Source organism: Chiloscyllium plagiosum, unplaced genomic scaffold (assembly GCF_037043375.1).
Source record: "Chiloscyllium plagiosum isolate Xiang-an unplaced genomic scaffold, Cpla_swu_hap1 HiC_scaffold_1, whole genome shotgun sequence".
In the NCBI taxonomy this organism is placed as follows: Eukaryota; Metazoa; Chordata; class Chondrichthyes; order Orectolobiformes; family Hemiscylliidae; genus Chiloscyllium; species Chiloscyllium plagiosum.
This window is the reverse complement of record NW_028270139.1, coordinates 92101755-92122425: the sequence shown is the minus strand read 5'-3', so window position 1 is coordinate 92122425 and position 20671 is coordinate 92101755.

The following is a 20671-nucleotide window of genomic DNA, read 5'->3' as shown; positions in this document are numbered from 1 at the left end:
TGTAAATTAACCTTGTGACCAACCAAGGGAGAGACTGAATAAAGAGGAGGGACCAGTTCATCCATCCTCACCAGGAGGTGACAGTTGGGGTATTTCATATGGAACTGTAATAACTTGGGAAGTGTCTTCCAGGATCTCATCAAAACATTCCTGATCACCAGTACAAATGTTCTTCTTCTCTGTAACATAAAGATCCCAATGATATGCAAGGATTGGTGTACCAACAACATGAGTTCCTTCCCACTGGCCAGTTCTGAGGAAGGGTCACTCAACCCATAGCATTAACTTTGATTTCCCTCCACAGATGCTGCCAGACCTGCTGAGCTTTTCCAGCAATCTCTGTATTTTTTTCTGATTCACAGCACTGCTGTTCTTTTGGTTTTTATTTAGATAGACTGGGATTGTTTTCCTTGGAGCGGAGAAGGTTGGGGGTGTGGGGGTGGGGCGGGGGTGTGAGGGCATGACTGATATGTATAAAGTTATGAGGGTCATAGACAGGGTCGTCAGGAAGTAACTCTTCCCTTGGTGGAACGGTCAATGGCTGGCGTCATGGATTAAATGTAAAGAACAGGAGATATACAGGGGATGTGAGGACCTTCTCATCACCCAGAGGGTGGTGAGAATCTGGAACTCACTGCCAATGAGGATGGTAGATGGTTGGCAATATCCTAGTGGTATTATTGCTAGACTGTTAATCTAGAGACCCAGGTAATATTCTGTGAACTCAGGTTCAAATCCCTACCATTACAATTCTCTCCATAATTAAGAGTGCACTGATGACCATGAATCAATTGTTGGAAAATCCCATCTGGATCATTAATGTCCTGAGGGAAGGAAAATACCACCCCCACCTCATGAGACTCCAGACTCAGAGCAATGTGGCTGACTTTTCATTACCCTCTGGGAAATTAAGGGTGAGCAATAAATGCTGGTCGAGCCAGCGATGACTTTATCCCATGAATGAATATATTAAAAAGCCCTCAAACAACTTAAGAAGCACTTAGATGTACATTCCTGATGCCAGGTTTGTAAGGCTATGGGCCAAGTGCTAGAAAATGAAATTTAAAAGCTTGGTGGTTGTTCTTGTCTGCTGCAGACTTGAAGGGTGTTTTTCCATGCTGTGGACCTCTGTAACATCCTGTTGAGGTGGGTAATGATTGATAGTGCTGTAAGATATGCTCCCTTAAAGATCATGTCATCATACCACAGCAAGGAGAAAGTGCACTCTACCTAATGTGACCATTAGCAAATGTTTTAAGTGCCAAACAACTACTTAAAGTTCCTCTGGATATCCATTTCAGATCAAACTAATACAAAAATGGCACCTTGCTGTACTTGCCAGCTAAGTCAAAAATTAAGTTTGAAATTCAATCTGATTACTTAAGAACATAAGAACAAGGAGCAGGAGTAGGCAATTTAGCTTCTCAAGCCTGCTCCACCACTTGATATTATCATGGCTGATCTCTATAAGACGATGAGATATAGGAGCAGAATTTGTCCATTTAGCCCATCGTGTCTACTCCACCATTTGATCATCTCATCTCAGTCTCAACTATACTTTCTGACCCACTCACCATAACCCATTGCTAATCAAAAATCCATATACCTCCTCCTTAAATTAACTCAATGTCTCAGCATACACCACACTCTGCAGTAGTGAATTCCACAATCCTTTGAGGGAAATAATTTCTCCTCATCTCAGTTTTAATCTGCTACACTTTTTATGACCTCTTATAATGGACTAACCCACATGAGCAGACATCCTTTCTACATCCAGTTTGTCAATCCCCTGTGGCATCTTGTATACCTCAATTAGGTCTCCTCTCATTCTTATAAATTCCAGAGAGTATGTTTTGTGCTTTTGTGTCAAAACTATCTCATGAAAATCATGTTCAAGTTCTTTCAAGAACATTTCAAATGTTTTTGCTGTGGATTCAGGATGATCATGAGTGTTCCCCTGGTCCCAAAGTACATACTATAATTGACTGTTCTGCATTGCTGCACAACACTCCCTTCTCATAGACTGGAGTGAATGAAGTGAGGCCCCAAGACAAGCAGTCAATGTCAAAGAGTGGAAAATGGAGTTGAGGCTAATGTGAGATCAGTCATGATCATGTTAAAAGACAGAGCAAGCTTGAGAGGTTGAATTGCTTACTCCTACTTCTGATGTTCATATTCTCAAGAGTATTGAGAGTGGTGTTGACCCCGTAACTGGCAGTCAGCATCAATGAGAGGAGTAGGTGAGGACCTTGTGTCAGATAGTCGGTATCACTGAGAGAAACAAGACAGGTTAAGTCCCTAAGACAGTCAGTCAGGTTATTGAGAAAAGCAGAAAAGGTGTGGATCCAATAACATGGGGTATGGTAAGGTCTCTGGGATATACTTGATAGCTTAATATATACTTAATTCACTTTATTATTCTCTAGAGGAAGCAAATGGAAAGAGATTAATTTCAGGGTAAATTCACTGCAAATCACCTCACCCAGTTGAATGCCCATACTCTGCCATATATGAAGTCAGGGACAATTGCAGTATCCAGGGTGACCATGTGTACAGGAAATGTATCCAGCTACTTCACTGAAATTTTGTGTTTCAGATGTGGAATCACTGTGGACTAGCTGCAAATCTGAGATCTTTATGGACAGCAAATGCAATGAAGTTGTCACATCCCAGGTAAAGAACACACAGGGAGAAAGGGAATAGGTGACCAGCAGACAGAGTAAATGCACACAGTAAGGAGTCCCGCTGGACCTTCTCTTGCTCTAACAGATTCTCCACTTTAAACACTGCTCAGGGAGATGATTCTTCCCCAGAGAATTCAGCAAGAGGCAGGTAAAAGTAGCAATCTCTGGTTTACTCCCGTTGCCAAGCTCAAATGAGGGAAGGAGTAAAAGGATAAAGAAGATAAATCAATGGCTGAAGAGATGGCGTAATGTTCAGGGATTCAGGTTCTGGGATCTCTTACTGAGCAAAAAAGACATGTTCAAAAAGAATGAGTTTCAGCTGAACTGGAAAAGGACCAATCTCCTACCGGGGAGATTTTCTGGTTCTATTAAGGAAGAATGTAAACTATTAGAGACAGGATAGGGGGAGGGTGGGTGGAGGGATCCTGAGTCACAGAGTGAGTGGTTCTGAATCTGAAGGGAGTAAGTTTATTAGAAAAGACAGGCAAGAGTAAGTCAGAGAACAAAGTAACTGACGAATTAAACTGCATTTATTAACAATGCAAGTGTCTTACAGGTAAGGCTGATGAACTTGGGATTGAAATGTCGTAGCTATTATAGAAACTTGACTAAGGGATGGACAGGACTGGCAACTCAATGTTTTGGGTCTCAGTTGCTACAGGAAGAATAGAAAGGGAGGCAAAAGAGGAGGGAGAGAGGTATTTTTGATGAAAAAATACATTACTGCTGCAACTAGAGAAGATATTTGTGAAAAATTGTCCAGTGGAAATATATGGGTTGAAATTAGAAATAAGAAAGGAATGATCAGCTTGATGGGATTATGCTACAGGCCCCCAACAGTCAGAGGGAAGTTGAGGAACAAATATGTAGAGATCTCAGATATTTGTAAGAACAATAGGATTAATAGTAGGTGATTTTAATTTTCCAAACATTGACTGAGCTACCATGGTGTTAGATGTCTGGATGAATTTGTTAAATGTTTTCAGGAAAAATTTCTTTATCAATACCTTAATATTTCTACTAGAGAACGAACAAAACTTGACCTTCTCTTGGGTAATAAGGCAGGGCAAGTAAGTGAGGTGTTAGTTGGGGAACACTTGGTTCTGGTGATTATAATTCTTGTTAGTTTTTAAATAGTTAAGTAAAAGCATAAGCCTTCTATAAAAGTTAAAGTTTTTAATTGAGGTAAGATGAATTTTAATGGTCCGAGACAAAACATTTCAAAAGTTGATTAAAGTACACTATTCGTAAGTAAAGGGATGTCTGATAAATGGAAGCTTTCAAAAGTGTGAGAATGAGAGTTCTGAGTCATCATGTTCCTGTAGAGTGAAAGGTAAGGCTGGCAGGATTAGGGAACAACGGATGAATAAAGATATTGAGGTTTCAGTTAAGAATAAAAAAGAATCATATAATAGATATAGACAAGTGGTTCAAATGAATCTCTTGAACAGTATAAGGAGTGCAAGGGAATTCTTAAGAGGAAGATCAGGAAGCCACAGAAGGGATATGAGATAGCCTTGGCAAATAAGGTTAAGGATAATCCAAGGACATTCTATGAATACATTAAGAGCAAGAGGGCAACTAAAGAGACAGTAGGGCCCATTAAAGATCAAAGAGGTCATCTCTGTGTTGAACCTCAGGAGATGGGAGAGATATTAAATGAATATTTCATTTCAGTTTTTACTGTGGAGAAAGAAGTAGAGGCTGGAAAACTCAGGACTTTAAATACTGATGCTTTGAAAACAGTTCACATTACAGAAGGGGAAGTACTGGAGGTCTTAGAAAATATGAAGGTGGATAAATCTCCAGGACCTGATATAGTCCATCCTAGGATGTTGTGGAAAGTTAGGGAGGAAATTGCAGGACCCCTTATGGAAATATTTGTATCACCTATAACTATGGGTGAGGTGTTAGATAATTAGAGAGTGGCTAATGTGCTTTTGTTTAAGAAACGATGAAAGGAGAGGCATGGGAACTATAGACATTTGAGTCTGGCTTCAGTTGGGGATAAGATGTTGGAAGTTATTCTGAAAGATAGGATTTATATGTACTTGGAGAGGCAAGGAATGTTTAGGGATAGTCAGCATGGTTTTGTGCAAGGCAAATCTTGTCTCACAAACTTGATTGAGTTTTATTTGAGGAAGTAACCAAGAAGATTGATGAGGGCAGAATGGTAGACATTATTTACTTGGATTTAAGTAAAGCCTTTGACAAAGGTCTGCATACTGGACTAATTAATAAGGTAAGTCATATGGATTCAGGGTGAGCTTGCCAATTGGACACAAAATTGACTTAACGGTAGAAGACAGAGAGTTATGTGGGCCGTTTATTTTGGACTGGAGGCCTGTGACCAGCGGTGTTCCACAGGGATCAGTGTTGGGTCCACTTTCATTTGCCATTTATATAAATGATGCGGATGAGAATATAGAAAGCATGGTTAATAGGTTTGCAGATGACACCAAAATTGGTGGTATAGTGGGCAGTGAAGCAGATTATCAAAGATTACAAAGAGATCTTGATCAATTGGGTCAATAGGCTGAAGAGTGGTAGGTAAAGTTTAATTTTGATAAATGTGAGGTATTGTATTTTGGTAAAACAAACAAGGGCAGGATTTATACAATTAAAAGTAGAGCCTTGGGTAGTGTTATATAACAGAGAGCTAGGAGTTCAGATACATAATTCTTTGAATAGACAGGGTGGTTTAGAAGGCATTTAGCATGCTTGCCTTCATTGCTCAGAGGTTTGAGTATAGAAATTGGGACATCATGTTGAGTTTATATAGGATCTTGGTGAGGCCTATTCTGGAATACTGTGTACAGTTCTGGTCATCCTGTTATAGGAAGGAGATTCATCCTCACTAACACTCAACATTGGAACCCCCAGGGGTGCGTACTCAGCCCCCTACTGCACTCAGTCTATGCCCAGGACTGCATCACCAAATACCAGACTAATGCTTTTACCAGTTCACTGATGACACAACCATGTTCACTCGAATCTCAGATGGCGACAAAACAAACTACAGACAGAAGGTGGAAGACCTGGGAAAATGGTGCACTGAGAACAATCTAGCTCTCAATGGAGCAAAATCAAGGAACTCATTATTGACTGGCGGCGGGATGTTACTCATGCCCCCCCCCCCTACACATTAATGTCACAGAGGGGGAACGATTGGAGAGTATCAAGCTCCTGGGAGTGGTCATCATATGGACTCTTCATATGGAAGCACTGGCTACAAAGGCCCAACAACATCTCTTCTTCCTCAGGCAGCTGAGAAAATTTGGCAACTTTACCCTTACCAACTTTTATAGGTGCGCCATCGAGAGCATTCTGTCTGTATATATCACCAACTGTACCATTCAAGATCAGAGACAGATCCAGAGGGTGGTGAACTTGGCCCGGACAATCACAAAGGCCAACCTCCCATCTGTAGAATCTATCTACCCGCGGTAAAGGAAGGCCACCAGCATCCTCAAAGATTCATCCCACCCTGGCAATGTTTTTCCACAACCTCTACCACTGGGGAGAAGGTACAGAAGCCTGAACACATGCACCAGCCGGTTTCAAAACAATTTCTACCCTACTGTTGTTAGAATAATGAATGGACTCACAAACTCTTAGCATTCATCTGTAACCTGTGTTTTGGATATTGCCACTGTTTACCTATTATTTACTTATCTATGCTATTTAACTATGTGATTTGCTTGTATTGCTTACAAGAGAAAGCTTTTCACTGTGACAATACTTTCAATTCAATTCAATTATTAAACTAGAGAGGTATCAGGAAAGATTTACCAGGATGTTGCTGGCAATGGAGGGTTTGAGTTATGAGGAGAAGCCAGGTAGGTGTCTTTTCCCTAGAGTGGAGGATTTCAGAGTAAGGGGCATATTTTTAAGGTGAGAGGAGAAAGATTTAAAAAAGACATGAAGGGCAAACCTTTTACTCAGCAGGTGGTTGGTTTGTGGAATGAACTGCCAGAGGAAGTGGCGGATGTGGGTACAGTTACAACATTTAGATAAGTTCATGAATAAAAGTGTTTGGAAGGATATGGGCCAAGCGCAGGCAAGTGGGACTAGCTTAGTTTAGGATTATGGTCGTCGTGGACTTGTTGGACAAAAGGGTCTGTTTCCGACCTGTAAGCGTTTTGACTCTGGCACCCTGACTTGGACCATGACAGGGAGGGAAGGAAAAGAGAGCCATGGCAATATTGATAGGAAATTCTACCATAAGGAGAACAATCAGATGTTTCTGCAGTTACAGACATGACACTAGGACCTGGTGCCAGCACCAGTGATGTCACTGAGTATCTGCAGGGGGTGGTTGGCCTTGTGAGTGAAAGACGTAATTAGTGTGTAGTGAGCAAGGATAGTGGACCAGGGGAATGTGCTATCATTGAGACAAGTTCATATTTACACAATGCTCTCTTACATCAATTTTTTACAGACACTTTGCTGGACGGTCGTACAACTTGCACAATGTACCAAGTGTCTAGAATAGTCTGTGTTTTCAATTAGTGCCCATGATGACCTTCATCTTACAGCTTTATCATAATAAATGACTATTTGGGCAAAATGCTGAAAAACATTGTCTCTGTGGAATAACATCTCAGAGTCAGTTCAACTATCATTGGATTTAGAATAAAAAGGAAATTCACTTAAAGTTTAAACAAAAAATAACTTCAGTGAATGCTGCTTGTTTAATTGCTATTCATTGTGATTGTTTGCTAGTATCAATTTAGCATAGAAGGTCAAAGTAACCCTTGCAGTGAAAAAAATCAATCCACTGAATTTTATAAAACACATTATTATTAATTCCTACAATAAGTTGTCTTTTCAAAAATAGAGGCTCTCAAAGGTTTACTGATGCATGAAATGTAAATGGATAGATTAATAACTTTCACTAGTCCACTCATGTGGAATAAGCCTTATGTTAACAGAAAGCAAGGAAAATATTTATAACTCTCCATCTGTAGGAACCTAATATTCTGCGAGGTTCAAAAAAAGGTCTTTGTCATCCATCCACTTCTTTTATGGATCCCTGAAGCTTCTAGCTAAACAGACATGCAACATGTTCTGTTCAAACCTTGCAATAGTGCTTACAGTCATAAGAATTTATGCCACTGAACACGTCTATTAAGAGCTACTAGCTCTGAAATGATTTATTGCCTCCCAGTATTATATACATCTCTCCAAAAACTTTATTTTTGAATACCTCTCCTACAGCATTGAAATGGCACAACTGAGCTTATTCTATGAAATTTATGATTAGGGTATATTACCCCAGTTCTATTTGGTTAGACTCTCTGCAGCCTTCTGGACAGTTAATCACATCATCTTTCTGTTAGCTTCCTTGTTCAACTCAAAGTAAGTTTAGTCACTTAGTTCAATTCTTGCCTCCCTGATAATAGCCAGACCCAATTCTATCAATGGCTTCTCCTCCTTGATTTGATTTGGTTTGATTTGATTTGTTGTAGTCACGTTTACCTAAGTACAGTGAAAAACGTTGTGAGCAGTACAGGCGGATCATAACAAATAAGGACATACAGATCATAGAGTACTTAGACAGAGCAAGGCATACAAGGTTACAATGCACAGGCCGTGTGCAAAGCAAGAACAACATTAGCAAGATCAATATTATTTGAAGTTGAAGAGGTCCATTCGGCAATTTAATAACGGCAGGGAAGAAGTTGTTCTTGAACCTGTTGTTGCGTGTGGTCAAGCTTCTATATCTTCTGCCTGATGGAAGAGGTTGGAAGGGAGCATTACCGGGTGGGAGGGATCTTTGAGGGGTCTATGAGGGGCCTTCCCATCCTGCACTGTCATTTCATGAGTTTCCTAAATACCTATCCTTGGGGCCTTTCCATCTCTTCATTCACATTTACTCCTTGGTGACATTATCTAAAGCCATGCAGTCAGCTACTATGTCTCCTTGTTCAATATTGAGCTTTGTGTAGTGGGGCAATGGGGTTAATATTAGTAACGTTAAAGTTAAAATGCATAATAGTCTTGAAAAAAGTCCTGACGTTATGCCTGATTTCTTCTATATTGTAACAGTAACAACCTATAATAGTGTACGTTTCTTTCCTGTTACCCCTAACACAAGGGTAAAAGAAAATCTAGGTAAAATGGTTGAGTTACCATGGAAACTAGCAGATCCAAGGCTGAAGGTTCAGATAAAAGCCTGCATGAGATTAAAACTATACAAATATGCTGGAAACTCCCTATTTTGAGAAGTTTTTCAGGTAACCTTTTTCCTTGTGATTAAAGCATTTACTTGCTTAAACTACTCAGACCCAAAAGTGGCTATCTTTCATGGCCACACTTTGATCCATAACTTTTTTCAGTCATTAAGAACAAGAGGAAGACTAAAACCATTGGCATCAGTCAGTTACTTCTCTGTGTTCTTGCCACCAACTGTCACATTCCCTGACTTTTGCTTCAGGCTCAACTGCATTGTTTGTCTTCATGGCACATTGCATGACCCAAACGTGAACAAACCCCGTATCATTCGTTCTCTATTTATAAAGAGCAGGATACCAAATGCTTTATTAATCAAAACCAAAAGAACTGTGAACATTGTAAATCAGAAACAAAAACAGAAGTTGTTGGAGAAGCTCAGCAGGGCTGGCAGCATCTGTGAAGAGAAATCAAAAGAGTTCTGAGGAAGGTGTCCAGACCCGACTGGAGTTTGCACGTTCTCCCCGTGTCTGCGTGGGTTTCCTCCGGATGCTCCGATTTTCTCCCACAGTCCAAAGATCTGCAGGTCAGGTGAATTGGCCATGCTAAATTGCCCTAGTGTTTGGTAAGGGGTAAATGTAGGGGTATGGGTGGGTTGCGCTTCGGCGAGTCGGTGTGGACTTGTTGGGCCAAAGGGCCTGTTTCCACACTTTAATGTAATGTAATCTAATCTAATATAATTAACTTTGATTTCGCTTCACAGATACTGCCAGACCTGTTGAGCTTTTCCAGCAGCTTCAGCTTTTGTGCTTTATTAATCAAGTGGTCTTCTCCAAAGATTCATACATAAATAGATTCAGATCCTTTTTAAATTTGTACTAGCTGACTCAAACATCTTTCCTTGTGCTTCCTGCAAAGTATATCACCTTCCACTTTTCTGCATTGAGTTTCAGCTGCCATGCACCCAGCCATTACACCCGACCTCTAGAAGTCCATCATTATTTTGTTTATTGTTTACAACACTGTCAATTGTTGTGTCAACTGCAAATTGTACCTGAAAACCCCAGTCTAGGTCTATAGAAAGTTTCTAAACAGCATTGGTCCTTGTACCAAACCTTTGGGAGATCCATTGTTTATCCATTTCAGCCTGATAAAGCTTTATTCATCACAACTCCCCATTTTCTATCCTTTAGTCCATTTTTTTCACATGTGCTGCTACATCCACTTTTCTAACAATATGCGATATTTTATCAAATGCCCTTTGAAAATCCAACCATAAAACACTAATCATATTGCCATCATCTACTCTCTCAAGAAAAGCTTAACAAGTTAATTACATCCCTTGACTGTTCTTTTCATTGAACTCAGCTACTCACAGATCTTTGCAATGAATGCAGAAGTATTTAAAAAAAGAATGGATCATGTGGCTGTTCTTAATCTCTAGCAGCAGGTTTCCAATCATGCTCTATAGCAACGTATTGCTTGGTCCCATGCTAGACTGGTCTGTTCCTGTGCTGTACCATTTCATGCTCTATGACACGATCCTTTACTGCAACCTGGACAGAAGATTAAGTCACATAAGATCCACGATGTGTTGGTAAATCGTATACAAAACTGGTTTTGTCATAGAAGACAGAGGGTAGTTGTAGAAGGATTTTTTTGATTGGAAGTTTGATTAGTAAGCTTGCAGGCAACATAAAAATTGGTGGTGTAGTGGATAGTGAGGAAGGTTGTCAAAGGATGCAGCATGATATAGGTCAGTTATAAAATTGGTGGAGAAATGACTGATGAGGGTTAATCCGGACAAATGTGAGGTGATGCATTCTGGGAGGTCAAATGCAAGAGGAAGATATCCAGTAAATGGCAGGGCCTTTAGGAGCACTAATGTACAGAGGGATCTTGAGATGCAAGTCCATAGATCCCTAAAAGTGGCAACACAAGTGGGTAAGGTGGTAAAGAAGGCATATGGCATGCTTGTCTTCATTGGTCAGGGCATTGAATATAAAAGTGGCAACTCATGTTGCTGCTGTGTAATACTTTAGTAGACCACATTTGAGGTATTGTGTGCAGTTCTGTCATCAAACTTTAGGAAGGATGTGGAGGTTTTCAAGAGGGTGCAAAAGAGGTTTATCAGGATGTTGCCTGTTTGGGAGTGTATTAGCTATAAGGAGAGTTGGACAAACTTGGATTGTACTCACTACAGCGTCAGAGGTGAGATTTGACCTGATAGAAATATATAAAATTAAGAGAGGCACGGATAGGGTGATTAGCTTTTTCAAAGAGTGAAAATGTCAAATACTAGGGCCATAGGTTTAAAGAGGGGAAAAGTTTGAAGAATATGTGGGAGGCACTTCTTTCCACAGAAAATGGTAGGTGCCTGGAACATGCTGTCAGAGGAGGTGGTAGAAGAAGAGGTAATAGCAATATTTAAGAGCCATTTAGATAGACACATGAATATGCAGAAAAGAGAGGGACATGGGCAATATGCAACAGAAGGGATTAATTTAGATTAACATCATAGTCAATGCAGACATGGTGGGCCAAAGGACCTGTGCTGTACTGTTCTACATTCTATCCTAAAGGAAAGTTTGCAAACAGTTTTATAAAAATCATATCCAACACCAAATACAAAATGCTAAACTACTGTCAGTTAGCTGCCATTAAATTGTTCTGCACCACCTCCAAATGGAAACCACTTTGCGTGAAGCAAAATATGCAACATGAATGCCCTGCTAAAGTAAAGTAATCCTAATTCAAAAGTTCCAAATAGTTGGAAGGTATTGAGAGCATATTAATTGCACATTCCAATGAGCAGTTGTTGCTTCTTGTCAGGACTGATCTGTTGACCTGTATGAAAGGCTGTATTGTAGGGATTTGAAGATTTCAGATGATGAATACCCTCAGTGTATAACAGATATTATTGATTGTTCCAGGGCATGATGTGACTTAATTTTGAGCAGTAGGCAGAATTAGGTTTCTTATCCTTTATTTCTACAGCCGCTAATGCAACTAAAGTTGTTGTGCTGCCAGCAATATTTCCCTTAATATGCTATTACTGAGCAAAGATGTAAAGGCTGCTTTTATAGTTTAATAACTTGTGACAGTCACCATGGGGGCTGATGTCAGACTGCAATTACATAAAGAAAAAACAGCTAACTTCAAGAAGAAGTGCTGGTGAATTGAAAATCAGTTATTTTAAACTTGTCAGATCACTGAAAGATCTTCACTTTTTAGTCATTTGATGTTTACCAGTGCTGTTCATGCTCTTCTAATGAGTGCCTTCATAACCCGATTGCAATAGCTGGTTTGGCATATCTGCAGACAAACTGGACACGGCGAGCACCAGATTGTTTAGAGAATTTCTTCCCTTACTGTCCTGAGGCCTGAACAAAGCTTTCATCAGGAATCAGTTAAGTTAAACAGGTAAGGTGCAGATGCCAACTGAGCATCCTGAGGCAACTTGCTGTCAGCACTGAGAGTGTTAGGATAGTGGCAAACCAGCCTGCAGGTAGGACCTCAGAAGGGATAACAGGAGAGAAGAAGGCAAAATGCAGGGGATTGGGAGTGGGGTGCGGATAAAGGTAAACTCCTGCCAACAATTATTACATTTTTGTGAAAACAAGAGGAATGCCCCTGCTCCTACTGCTCCCAGAGGAATGAAACTTTGAGGAGATCTTGCACCACTCAAGACCTGATACTAAAGAGAGAGGCTGGATAGGCTGGGTTTCTTTTTCCCCTGGACTGTTGAAGGCGAGGGTTTGACCTTTTAGAGGTTTATAAAATCATGAGGGACATAGACAGGGTGGATAGTCAAGGATTTTTCCCCAGGGTTGGGAAGTCCAAAACAAGAGGGCACAGGTTTAAGGTGAGAGAGGAAAGATAAAAAGGGACCTGATGAGTAGCTTTTTCATCCGGAGGGTGGTGAGTGTATGAAACGAGCTGCTGGAGAAGGTGGTGGAGGCTGATACAATTCCAACATTTAGAAGGCATCTGAATGGGTAAATGAATAGAAACGGATTAGAGTGATATGGGCCAAATGCTGGCAAACGGGACTAGATCATTTTAGGGTATCTGGTTAGCATGAATGATTTGGGCCAAAGGGTCTGTTTCCATACTTGTAACTCTATGACTCAATGATACAACTAGCAAGCTCTGTCCAAACATTCAATGAGGTTCCACTTACTGATGTTAGGACATCCATTTACATATGCAAAGTGCTTGAGTCTACTTTCAGCTGAGCACACTTGAGACAAAATGGCACTGGTTTCCAGTGTGACAGTAGTTGCACTTCCATGAGATAGTGGCCATAGGAACGTGTAACTCAGAAACTCACAATCTTCAGGCGACACACCCATTTTGTAAACCTGAACACGTTGCAGATTCAGGAGATTAGTGCCTTCCACCTCTCTTTTGGATTCATGACCAGACTGAGGACTATCTACTCATTTCCAACCTACCACATGAAGCATCTGATTCTGCCATCCCAAGTCTCCATTCCCCCTCTCAAGTCCTATGACCCCATTCCACTTTACCCACCATGAGGCCTCCAGTCATACAAAATGCAAAGAAACAAAAGCTTAAACACACATACTGACAGATTCAAGAACAGCTTCTTCTCCACTGTTATTAGACTTCTGAATGAACTTCTCAAATTTTAAATTTAATGTTGGCCTCACTCCTTCTCTGCAGCGATAACATTGTATTCCTGGCTCTGTTACCCTAATTCACTTTGTATTGTGTGATTTTGGGCAGCATGGTGGCTTGGGTGACACGGTGGCTCAGTGGTTAGCACTGCAGTCTCACAGCGCCATGGCCTCAGGTTCAATCCCAGCTTCGGAGGACTGTCTGAGTGGAGTTTGCACATTCTCCCCGTGTCTGTGTGGGTTTCCCCCAGGTGTTCTGGTTTCCTCCCACTGTCCAAAGGTGCACAGGCCAGATGAATTGGCCATGCTAAATTGCCCATAGTGTTAGGTACATTAGTCAGAGGGAAATGGGTTTAGGTGGGTTGCTCTTCAAAGTGTTGGTGTGGACTGGTTGGGCCGAAGGGCCTGTTTTCACACTGTAGGGAATCTAATCTAATCTAATCTGCCTGTGCTACACGCAAAAACAAAATGTCTCCCTATTCCCAGGTACATGTGACAATAATAAATCAAATGAAATTAAGTCAATCACTCCCCCACCCAATCTGAGCCTCTCCTCCTCCCCACATTTGTCACCTTCACCAATTAAACCCTGTCCAATTCATTGCTAGCTCTGCAACATTAGCCTTATTTAACTGCTTCTTCAGCTTTCAGTGATGGCCCAGTTGTCAATGAGTCAACAAAGGATGCCTGAGATTTGGCAGGGGCTATATATAAACACAAGTCTTTTGTTTAAGACATGTTAATAATATGGAAGCAATAGAGGGTAGAAACAAACAATATATTGTGTTGGAAGTGTTCAACATTGCTGAAGATTAACAAGGAAATAATATTACAAACTACTGGGTTTAAAATCAGGGTGTTACCAATGACTGAATTGGAATTGGGGACAAAACTGAGAGTTTTAGAATCCTAGAATTTTCAGAATAAAAAAAGGCCCTTCAGCCAATTGAATCTGAGCTGAAAAAAATCCACTGTAAATCCAGCCTACTCCCACTTTCCAGCACTTGACCCCATGGATGTGAATGTTATGACACTTCAAGTGTTCATCCTTGTACTTTCTAAAGATTGTGAGGTTTCCTGCCTCGACTAGCCTTTCAAATAGTGCCTTACAGACTCCCACCAACCTCTGGGTGAAAAGGATTTCCTCAAAACCCCTCGAAACCTCCTGCCTTTCACTTTAAAATTACGCCCCTCTTGTTATTGACTCTTCAGCTCAGGTGAACAATTATTTTTAATCCACCCTGTCCATTCCTTCATAATCTTATACACCTCTTTCAGGGTCCCTCTCAACCTTGTCTGCTCCAAAACAAAAACCCGAGCTTAGCCAGCCTCTACTCATAGGCAAACAGCTCCATCTCAGACAACATCCTGGTGAATCTCCATAGCACCCCCTTCGTTGCAAACAAATCCTTTTTTATAATACTCCAGCTGCAGTTGAATCAAAGTCCTGTGCACTTCTAATTTAACATCCCTGTTCATGTAATCTATGTAACAAGTTACCTATATGCCTTCTTAACAACCCTACTAACATGTCCTGATGCCTTCAGTAATCTGTGGACAAGCACCGCAAGATGATTCTGTTCCTCTGAACTTCCTTGTGCTCCGTCATTCACTGAGTACTCCCTTGTCTTGTTACTTCTTCCAAAGTGCATCACCTTACATTGATCGGGATTGAATTCTATCTGCCAATGATCTGCCCATCTGCCCAATCCATCTATATCCTCCTGCAACCTAAAACCTCGTCCTCACTGGCCAATCTTTGTGTCATCCGTAAGCTTTTCACCCCCTCACATTTTCTTCTGTATCATGAACAATAAGGGAATCAATACTGATCCCTGTGGACACCAGCCTCCAGGCACACAAACAGCCTTCTATCTTTTCCCTCTGTCTCTTTCACTCAGCCCGATTTTGGGTCCAAATGCCAAACTTTCCTGCATTCCATGTGCTTTTACCTTCTTTATCTCCCATTTGAGACCTTGTCAAAGGCTATTCTGAAAACAATGTAAACTGCATAAACTGCACAAACTGAACTAATCTCATTTAAACAGTTGATCAACTCCTTCAAAATTCAATCAAATTTGTTAGGCATGGCGTCCCTTTGACAAAGCCATACTGACTATTGCTGATCAAACTCTATCCCTCCATATTCATTTTCTTCTTCAGAATACTCATCAGTAGTTGCCCTGCCAATGATGTGAGACTCACTGGTTGGGAACACCTTGGCTTATTTCTACCCCTCTTCCTGAGAGGTTGAAACACATAGCTGCTTTCTAGTCTTCTGGCACCTCCCTTATGGCCAGGGAAGAACTAAATATTTGGGTCAGAACCCCATGTAAATTCCTCCTTCATCTCCCACAACAACCTGGAATACAATTCATCTGGATATGGAGATTTTAAGCTTGGCAAAACCATTAGTGCCTCCTCACTCTCTAAGCCAAACTCTTCAAGAACTTCATTGTACCTACTAGGCGAAAGTGAGGACTGCAGATGCTGGAGATCAGTCAAGATTAGAGTGGTGCAAGAAAAGCACAGCAGGTCAAGCAGCATCCGAGGAGCAGGAAAATCGACATTTCGGGCCGGAGCCCTTCATCAGGAATGAACCCACCTCTATCCACCTATTGAAAAAATCCCCACCTCCATTCAACTATTGAAAAAAATCCCCACCTCCATTCAACTATTGAAACAACACCTCCATCCACCTATTGAAAAGAAATCACCTTTATCTCCATCTCCATCCTCCTCCTGAAAAAAATCACCTTTATCCCCACCTCCATCCACTGATTAAAAAATTCTCACAGAGCGCTTTAGGGAATACCTCTGGGACACCCACACCAATCAACCCCACTGCCCCGTGGTCGAACATTTCAACTCCCCCTCCCTCTCTGCCGAGGACATGAAGGTCCTGGGCCTTAGATTACTTACAGTGTGGAAAAAGGCCCTTCAGCCCAACAAGTCCACACCGACCCGCCGAAGCGTATACCACCCAGACCCATACTCCTACATTTACCCCTTCACCTAACACTATGGGCAATTTAGCATGGCCAATTCACTTAACCTGCACATTTTTGGATTGTGGGAGGAAACCGGAGCACCCGGAGGAAACCCACGCAGACACGGGGAGAATGTGCAAACTCCACACAGAGAATCGCCTGAGGCGGGAGTTGAACCCGGGTCTCTAGCGCTGTGAGGCAGCAGTGCTAACCACTGTGCCACCGTGCCGCCGTGACTGCCCGACGTCTGGAGAAAGAGCACTCATCTTCTGCCTCGTAACACTTCAACTCCAGGGCATCAATGTGGACTTCACCACTTTTCCTCATTTTCCCCCCCATCCCCCTTACCTTGCCCCAGTTCCAACCTTCCAGCCAATCCTACCTGCCAATCTTTCTTCCCACCTATCCACTCCACCCTCCTCTCCAACCTATCACCTTTAACCCTACCTCCATCCATCACTGTACCTAATGCTGTGTGCTGTGCTCCTAATGTATTACCACCCTGCGTCCCTTCCCTATGCTGAACTAGTTTGAATTCCTATCCACAGCATTAGCAAGTCCATGCACAATAATGTTGGTTCTAACAGGAGTCGAGCAGGATGCATTTTTGTGTGTGCCTTCAGGATCCTATTTATCATTGTTTAATTCTCTACAGTATTCTTTTTTAAACTTTCTCATCAGGCAGCATTATCCAGAGGATGACACAGGTTGTGTTATAGACACAGATGAAATCAGCATTTGGTTCGTGATCCAGATGTATGTTGTACATTAAAAGAGCTAATGTGGTTTTTTAAGATTCCTTCCCTCCACTCGAGAAATGAAAATAGCAAATGAAATTACAAACTAGTAGATTCAATCTTAACCAGAAGTAGAATTGCAGAACAGTCTCTTCACAACAGAAGCTGGTGCTGCATTTACTAACCTCTTCAGTCTGTAGCTGGATAAATAACAGCAGAAATAGACTGAAGGGTATTATGGATAAGAGTGCTCTCACATGATCAAATATTACACAAGATACAATAGTTTCTGCATTGTTGTGGCCAGAAAAGGAGAAGACGAGAGTTCTCTTACTGTAGAGCTAACAGGTTGGAAATCAGATATGTGGGTTAGTTAAATATTGCAGAATTTTGTCTGTGAATGGTTAGGGTCAGATTTCCCTCACATGAGTAATTGGTTGCTGTGAAGTAAGTCAATGGTAGGAAAGACCATGCATGTCGATATAAACAGATTGCTAGACAGATCCGCTTGGTACTTTTTGCTTCCACATTGTCTTACGTTTTTACTGTTCACTGTTCATTCCAACCAGCCACCCAATTTACAATCCCAGAGCAAAACTGAGCCAATTCAGAGGATTTTTTAAAAAATGATATGGGCATGGCTAGTCAGGCCAGCATTTATTGCCCAGCGATCAGTTAAGTGCGTCAGGAGTCAAATGTAAACCACACCAGGTAAAGACAGCAGTTTCCTTTCCTAAAGGGCATTATTGAACCAAATAGGATTTTTCCTGACAATCAGCAATTGTTTCATGGTCATCATTAGATTCTTAATTCCAGATATTTATTAAATTCAAACTCCACCAACTGTCATGACAGGATTTAAATCCATGTCCTCAGAACGTTATCTGCATTGCTGGCTTAACAGTTCAATAATAATTCCATTAGGCCATCACTGCCCCAACTTATAGGCAAACCTTGGGATTTATCTCATTACCTACTTTGGAATCATTCTACTACCATACCACAGCATCAAAACAGCAAAAATATTATTTTTACATGGTTGAGAAGAATTAAATCAATGGATAATTTGATTTAAGCAGGTTTAAATTGAAAGATATACAATATTTAGCATACAAACATAAAGCTTCGCTCATGAAGACTTTGGACAATTATGGAGTGATGAACAGTATTGAATTAGTCAAACAGCTAGTTCAAATTTATCTGAAGGCAATTTTAGTATCTGAAGGCAATTTTAGTATCTGAAGGCAATTCATACAAATTCTTAATTTAATCCTGAATGATTTGAAAGTATGTATGCTACTGAAAGCCCTTTATGATCAAATTTTCCAGATGTTCCAATTTATCACTGGGAAATCTTATGCATGGCTTTTCAAAATCAATACATTCACATAATGAAAATCAGTAGTGTTTTTCAATTTTTTACCCCCTAAAGATATAGCAAGTGTTGGAGTCAACATTGCAGGTCACATAGGAACATCATAGAGTCATAGAGTCATAGAGATGTACACCATGGAAACAGACACTTCGGTCCAACCTGTCCATGCTGACCAGATATCCCAACCCAATCTAGTCCCACCTGCCAGCACCCGGCCCATATCCCTCCAAACCCTTCCTATTCATATACCCATCCAAATGCCTCTTAAATGTTGCAATTGTACCAGCCTCCACCACATCCTCTGGCAGCTCATTCCATACACGTACCACCTTCTGCGTGAAAATGTTGCCCCTTAGGTCTCTTTTATATCTTTCCCTTCTCACCCTAAACCCATGCCCTCTAGTTCTGGACACCCCAACCCCAGGGAAAAGAATTTGCCTATTTATCCTATCCATGCCACTCATAATTTTGTAAACGTCTACAAGGTCACCCATCAGCCTCTGACGCTCCAGGGAAAACAGCCCCAGCCTGTTCAGCCTCTCCCTGTAGCTCAGATCCTCCAACCCTGGCAACATCCTTGTATATCTTTACTGAACCCTTTCAAGTTTCACAACATCTTTCTGATAGGAAGGAGACCAGAATTGCACGCAATATTCCAACAGTGGCCTAACCAATGTCCTGTACAGCCACAACGTGACCTCCCAACCCCTGTACTCAATACTCTGACCAATAAAGGAAAGCATACAAAACGCCTTCTTCACTATCCTATCTACCTGCGACTCCACTTTCAAGGAGCTATGAACCTGCACTCCAAGGTCTCTTTGTTCAGCAACACTCCCTAGGACCTTACCATTAAATGTATAAGTCCTGCTAAGATTTGCTTTCCCAAAATGCAGCACCTCGCATTTATATGAATTAATAACTTACTGCTTTTAAAACAACAATAAGCCAACAATGATGCTTTTGTTCTTCATCCATCTCTTTGAAAGTAGAGTCGCAGGTAGATAGGATAGTGAAAAAGTCATTTGGTATGCTTTCCTTTATTGGTCAGAGTAGTGTACAGGAGTCGGGAGGTTGTGTTGAGGCTGTATAGGACATTGGTTAGGCCAATGTTGGAATATTGCGTGCAATTCTGGTCTCCTTCTTATCGGAAGGATGTTGTGGAACTTGAAAAGGTTCAGAAAAGATTTGCAAGAATGTTGCCAAGGTTGGAAGATTTGAGCTATAGAGAGAGGTGGAAGAGGCTGGGGCTGTTTTGCCTGAGCATCGGAGGCTGGGGGGTGACCTTATAGAGGTTTATAACATCATGAGAGACATGGATAGGGTAAATAGACAAAGTCTCTTGCTTGGAGTGGGGGAGTCCAGAACTGGAGGGCATAGTTTTAGGGCGAGAGGGGAAAGATATAAAAGAGACCTAAGGAGTAGAGGGTGCTACATGTGTGGAATGGGCTGCCAGAGGAAGTGGTGGAGGCTGGTACAATTGCAACAATTAAAAGGTATCTGGATGGGTATATGAATAAGAAGGGTTTGGAGGGATATGGGCTGGGTGCTGGCAGATGGGATTAGATTGGGTTGGGATATCTGGCATGGATGAGTTGGACCGAAGTGTCTGTTTCCATGGTGTACATCTCTATGACTCTATGACTCTTCCAACTCGCACGCAACCTCCTTATCCATCATAAAAGATCATTAAATCCTGTTAAACACATCATGATCTGTACTGGATGACTTAAGTTTTTTTGTTAAAACAAGGGAATAAGTGAAAATGTTCCAGTGAAATTTAATGCTTAAATTTGTTAAACGATTGTCCAATCCTAACTGTATCTGTATTTGTGTATCTCACATTACAATGCACCATTCACAAACATACACACAGACTAACCTTTACTATGTTTTTGAATAATTCCAAACAAATCAGCTTCTTACCTGCTTTCAATTTAATTCTTTCCCAAAATCACCTTTATTAATGTTCAATATATTGCCGATGTAACGCAGGCTAGTGTTCCATGATATGCTGTAAATTCTATAGGTATTGATGACTTTAAATATAATTTATCTTGAAATGTGT